Here is a 7,500-nt window from a genome sequence, read left to right as displayed (position 1 = left end):
CAACTAGAAACGTCTCGTGTTGCCAACCGGCGACGTTTTGCCACCAACCTGATACGTCTTTTTAAAGAACCACCAACTTGGAAAATAGTGTGCCAGACAACGCAGAACAATAAAAGACATCACGAAGACGGAAACACACAACAACCAGACACCGTGCACCAAAGCCGGTGTTTATCGTATTCCGTGTTCAGGATGTGGATAAAGTTTACATCGGAGAAACCGTCACGCGAACTGAATACACGAATTCGTGAACACCGTTACGACGTCAGGGCATGATGGTCCACCACCAATGCATGTGTGACACATAGAAAACAAGGAAAACCATCTTATGGACTGGAGAAGAAATGCAGAGCTGCTGATGCAGGGAACCAGACAAAATCCGCAGGAAATGTGATTTAGAAGCAGCAATCATTCAAGGAACGAACACTATTGAACAAAACAGGGGCATGTTTAACATATCCCTCCTCACATTATCCCCTAATACCCATGGCCAGCAAATATTAAATATTTAAAGCACCCTTTGTGGACATTTCGCCCACGGTCGTTTGGACCAGCAATTTCTCATTATCCCTGTCCCAGTGTCCAATCCCCCACCCCCCTCCTCCTCCCTCCTCTTCCTCCTCTTCCTCCCCCCCCCCTTTTTCTCTCGCCACCCGTTCCTCCTCTCCCCTTATTTTAATCTCAAGCATTTGTAATCCTCAACTTGGTACTTGAAAAAGCTGTAATAAGCGAAAACGTCGTACAAAAATAACAGGCTCCGTCCTCATATGTGTTTAATCCTAGTCAATATATATATACTATATGATATACATATATACACATCATATACATATATATATAATATATATACATTATTATATATGATATTTTTAATACATATATACATATATATATATATATATATGATTATACATATATACATATATATATATAATGATAAACATATATACATATATATATAGATATATATATATGATATACATATATACATATATATACTATATATATATATATGATATTACATATATATAATATATATAATATATATATACATATATGATATACATATATACACATATAATGATATACATATATACATATATATACATATATATATATGATAGACATATATTACATATATATTATATATATGATATACATAAATACATATATATATATATATATATATGATATACATATATACATAAATATATATAATATATATATGATATATTATTTTTATATAATATATACATATATATACAATGTATATGATATACATGTATATATATTATATTTGATATACATACACACCATATATATATATATATACATATATACATATATATATATGATATACATATATACCAAAACACACATACAATATATACTATATATTATATATATTATATATGATATACATATATACACATATATATATATATATATGTATATGTGTATATATATATGTATATATGTGTATAATGATGATATAGATGTATATCATATATATATATATATATATATTGTGTGTATATATGTATATATCATATATATGTATATATGTATATCATATATATACATTGTGTTGTATATATGAATATCATATTATATACATGTGTGAATATATATGTATATCATAATATATATGTAATATATATATATCATATATATATATATGTATACATATATATATGTAAGTATATGTATAGAACTCATAAATATACATGTGTGTATATATGTATATATATATATTATAATATGATATACATAGATACAAAAATATATCTATATATATGATATATATAATATATACATATATATATATATATGTATATGAAATAAGACATGTATATATGATATACATACACACATATATATATATGAATATACATATATACATATATATATATGATATACATATATACACACACATAATATATATATATATATATATATATACTGATATACATATATACACATATATATATATATATGTATGTGTAAATATATATATGTATAGATGTGTATATATTATGTATATATGTATATCCTATATATATATAATGTGTGTATATATGTATTTCATCATATATATATATGTATATATGTATATCATATATATTATACATGTGTGTATATATGTATATCATATATATGTGTGTATATATGTATATCATATATATATATATGTATATATATACTTATCATATATATATATATGTATATCATATATATATATGTATACTCATGTATATCAAATAAATACATGTGTGTATATATGTACGATATATATATCATATATATATATGTATATATCATATATATATATGTATATATGTATATATATATATGTATAATATGTATCATATATATATGTATATATGTATCATATATATATATATACTACACAAGTATATATATATATATATACACCATGATAGCTATATATATATATATAACACATGAAATATATATATATATATATATATATATAATGATATACATATATACATATATATATACATAGATATATATACATATACATATATTATATACATATATATTTTATGTATATATATATATATATACATATATAATTTTCTGTATATATATATATATATACATATACATATATATATAAAATATAATTATTACTATACTGTTCATATATATATGTATATTATATATATAAATTATATATACATATACATATATAATAAATATATACATATACATATACATTATATATTTAAATATATATACATATACATACATATATAAAACTATAAATATGTATACATAGACATACATATGATACATATACATACATACATATAATATACTATATGTATACATATACATACATCATATATATATATATAATATATATAATATATATATATACATATATATATATGTTTAATATATATACATAAACATAAAAATATATATACATATATATAATATATATAAACATAAACATATACAATATATATACACTATATACATATATATACAACACATACATATATATATACATATATATATATATACATATATATATATATACATATAATACATATACATATATATATATACATATAATACATATAACATATATACATATGTATAACATATATATACATATATAATATACATATAATATATATACCATATAGTATATATACATATATATACATATATATATACATATACATATAGTATACATATATAGTAATATACATATAATATATATACATATATATAAATATATATAAGTATATACATGTGTGTGTGTGTGTGTGTAGTAGTTGGTGTGTGTGTGTGTGTGTGTGGGGGGGTGTGTGTGTGTGTGTGGGTGTGTGTGTGTGGGTGTCCTGTACTATTTCTCTGAGTATTCATTTTCTGTTTTCGCCGACCCTGGGGGGGGGGGGGAGAGAATGCTACCACCAGGTCTTTCCACTTGAGTCGTAAAAGGCGACAAAAAACGGGACGAGGATAGGATTAGGAGTCCTACTACATGTAGCCCCGAAAGGGGACATTCCTAAAGAGAAAAGAAAAAGCATAAGAGGGTCTGGGAGTTTTCCAACCAGTATCCTAAGGTTTGGGTCTTTTAATGTGCGTGGATGTGGTACAGATGAGAGTAAAAGGGAGAGATAGGCAGTATGTTTGTGAGAAGAAAAGATGTGATGTGCTGGATTTGAGTGAAACTAAAATGAAAGGAAAGGGTAACTGTGAATTTGGGAGTGTAGCTGGGGAGGTACTCCAGGAGTGAAGAGTGGAAGAGGGGAGATATGAACGGGGTGGCTATACTAGTAAGTGAAGAGATAAGTAAGCGGGTAGTGGAGTGGAAGGAGGTATCATCAAGGTTGATCTGGATGAAGGTGAAGCTGGGACGGGAGATGTGGTTTTTTGTAAGTGCGTATGGACCTGGAAGTGAGAAAAGCGTAGAGGAAAGGGAGGCATTTTGGGTAGATATAAATGAGTGAATAGAGGGATTAGGGAGAAATGTCAATGTAGTTGTATTGGGAGACCTTAATGCTAGGGTAGGAAATGAACCAATAGACGGAGTGATTGAGAAGTATGGAGTTCCAGGTAAAAATCGTAGTGGAGAAATGATGGTGGAGATGTATCTTGAAAGAGAGTTGATGATAGTAAATACAGTGTTTTAGAAGAAAGTCAAACATAAGTACATATGGGAGAGGGTGGTGGATGGAAGGGTGGCAGATAGAGCGTTAATGGACTATATAGTGGTGATCAGGAGTATGGTAGGAAGAGTTAAGGATATACATGTTCTAAGGGGAGAGAGTGGTGGAATATCAGATCATTTTCTGGTGGAAGGTAAAATGAGAGTGGAGAATAGGTGGAGAAAGAGTAAAAGGGCAGAAGGTAGGGAGGTACTTAGAATGAACTGCTTAAATGATAGAAAAAGGAGATTAAGTTTTAATACAGAAACTGAAAGAGGAGTGGGAGGGAGTAAAGGATACAGTCGAAGTAGGAGTGGGGGAGGAATGGGGCAGGGTTTCAAGGAGGGAGTCATAAGGTGTGAAAGGATGGTGTGTGGAACAAGTAGGGCGGGAGGCAAATAGAAGGAAGGGTAAGTGAGTGGTGGGATGAGGAAGCAAAGAAATGAGGAGAAGAGAAGAAGCAGGCATTAACATAGATTGGCCTTACAAATTAGGACGAGGAAATCGTATGAGAGGTACAAAGTAAAGAGAAGGGAAGCTAAAGCAATAAGATAAAGGAAGCAAAGAATAAGAGCAGATGTGAAATGGGGTAAAAGTATGACAGGAAAAATTTGGAAAGCAATAAAAAGATGTTTTGGAAGGAAATTAAAAAGAGAAAAAAGGAGGCGATAATCAAGTAGAGCATAGAAAAGATAAAAGGTGCAGATGGAGAGATGATAAGGGAAATGAGAAGGCAGTGAGAGGAAGGTGGGCAGAGTATTTTAGGGAGTTGCTAAATGTGAAGGAGGATAGGGAGGGAAAGGTAGATGCAGTGGGAAACGCTAAGAAAATGAGAGTGATGAGTGAAGAAAATGGAGGAGAAATAGGGAAGGATGAAGTGAAAGCAGCTGTTAAGATGATGAGAGCAGGTAAGGCACCTGGTCTGGATGGATGCCATGCAGAATGTTTGAAGAAAGGAGGTACAGTAATGGTGGACTGGCTGGTGAGGTTATTTAATGTTTGTTTGAGAGAGGATCGAGTGCCGGAGGACTGGGGGAGTGCCTGTATAGTTCTGCTTCACAAAGGAAAGGGGGACAAGAAGAGTGTATTAGTTTCAGAGGCATCGGCTTGTTGAGTGTAGTTGGGAAGGCTTATGGGAGGGTCTTGATTGAGAGGATTAGGAGAGGAACAGAGAGAGTAATTGGTGAGGAACAGTGTGGCTTTAGGGTAGGTAGGGGCTGTGTAGATCAGATTTTTGTGGTAAGACATATATAGGAAAAGGTAGGGATGTTTTTTGGGCTTTTATGGATCTGGAAAAGGCTTATGACAGGGTAGACAGGAAGGCACTGTGGGAGGTACTGCAGATATATGGGATAGAAGGAAAACTGTTAAGAGCAGTCAAGGGTTTTTATGAGAGTAGTAGAGCTTGTGTTAGGATTAGAAATGGAGAGAGTGAATGGTTTGAGGTAAAGGTAGGACTTCGTCAGGGGTGTGTTTTGTCGCCCAGGCTGTTCAGTCTTTACATGGATGGGGTGGTGCGAGAGGTGAATGCAAGGGTAGTGGGTCAGGGGTTGGAGATGATTAAAGAAAATGGAGAAAAGATAGTGGTGAGCCAGTTTTTGTTTGCTGACGACACTGGGCTTGTAGCAGGATCAGAGGAGGGATTAAGGAAGTTGATGACAGAGTTTGAGAAGGTGTGTGAAAGAAGGAAGCTGAAGATAAATGTGGGTAAAAATAAAGTGATGAGATGTACAAGGAGAGAGAGTGACAGTAGGCTGGAGGAGAGCATTAAGGGTGAACGACTGGAGGAAGTGGATAGTTTTAGATACTTGGGTGCGAATGTAGCAGAAAAGGGAGGAGTGGGGGTGGAGGTAGAATGTAGATTGAGAGAAGCGAGTAAATGCCTTGGTGGATTGAAAAGTGTAATGAGAAATAGACATCTGAGAATGGATGCTAAGAGGAGGTTATATGAAGGAGTGATTGTGCCAACAACATTGTACGGGGCAGAAACATGGAACATGAGAGAGGAAGAAAGAGGGAGTTTGAATGTGTTTGAGATTTGAAATGTATGAGAAGTATGATAGGGCTTACTAGGTTAGATAGAGTGAGAAATGAGGAGGTGAAGAGGAGAACAGGGGTGGAAAGGGAACTGGGAGATAGGGTTGATGAAAGAGTATTAGGATGGTTTGGACACATGGAAAGAATGAGTGAAGAAAGATTAGTAGGTGGAAGGAGTGAATATGAAGGGCCGTCTTAGGATGTGATGGATGGATGGGGTGAAAGGGGCATTACAAAAGAGATGAATGTCTGTGGAGGAAGGACGGGAGAGGACAGATGATAGGGGTGAATGGAGAGGGATTGTGTATAGATGATGCTGTGATGCATGAGGGGAGTGGGTGGGGGATGGGAAGTGAGGAAGTATGTATGAGAACTTTTTTTTATTTCTATGCCTTTTTCTTCTGGGCTACCCCCCATGTAGGTGGAAAAAGCCTTTGGTGTATGTATATATATATATATATATATAGCTCTATGTATAACATCTCTATATAAATACATATAAATATACCCAACATTTACATATACATATTATAGCAATTACATATTAAATATATACTATATACAATATATATATATATATATCCATATACATAATATATATACATATATAAAATAGTACATTATATATACCATACATATACATATATACATCTGTACATATACAATTAGATCATGTATATACATATACATATATATAATATACATAATAGAAAATAATACAATACATATACACAATATAACATATATATGTAACAGTACTACATATATATGTATATACACTATACAAATATCTATATACATATATATATATACATATAAATATATACATATATTATACATATACATATATAATATATACATATACTATTATATATATACCATATATCCATATACATTACATATATATATATATATATAGTAATATCCATATACATTACATAATATATATACATATACCTATATAGAAATCATCCATAAATCATTCAAGTAAGATATATATATATATATATTGTAATGGGGGAGAAGGGTAAACACCAGACTCAAAGTGGGAAGTTAAATGAACGACGTTTCGGTCGTAGTCCTAGGACCGTCCTCAGGGGTGTGAAAATGTATAGTGTTGAAATTGTGTATTATACTGTCCGTGGTTGGAATTGGGAGAGGTATTCCACATGGCGAAGCTGTCCGGGTCCCCTCCTCTTCCAGTCACTCCGAGTACCGGACAACTGGACCACCTTATATATTTAATTTACAAAGAATAAATGCAATATATATC

The sequence above is a fragment of the Oratosquilla oratoria genome, chromosome 19 (genome assembly GCF_046742065.1).
Source record: "Oratosquilla oratoria isolate Oo_2021 chromosome 19, ASM4674206v1, whole genome shotgun sequence".
Lineage (NCBI taxonomy): Eukaryota > Metazoa > Arthropoda > Malacostraca > Stomatopoda > Squillidae > Oratosquilla > Oratosquilla oratoria.
The sequence above is the reverse complement of the archived record's forward strand: the minus strand, read 5'-3'. Positions refer to the sequence as shown.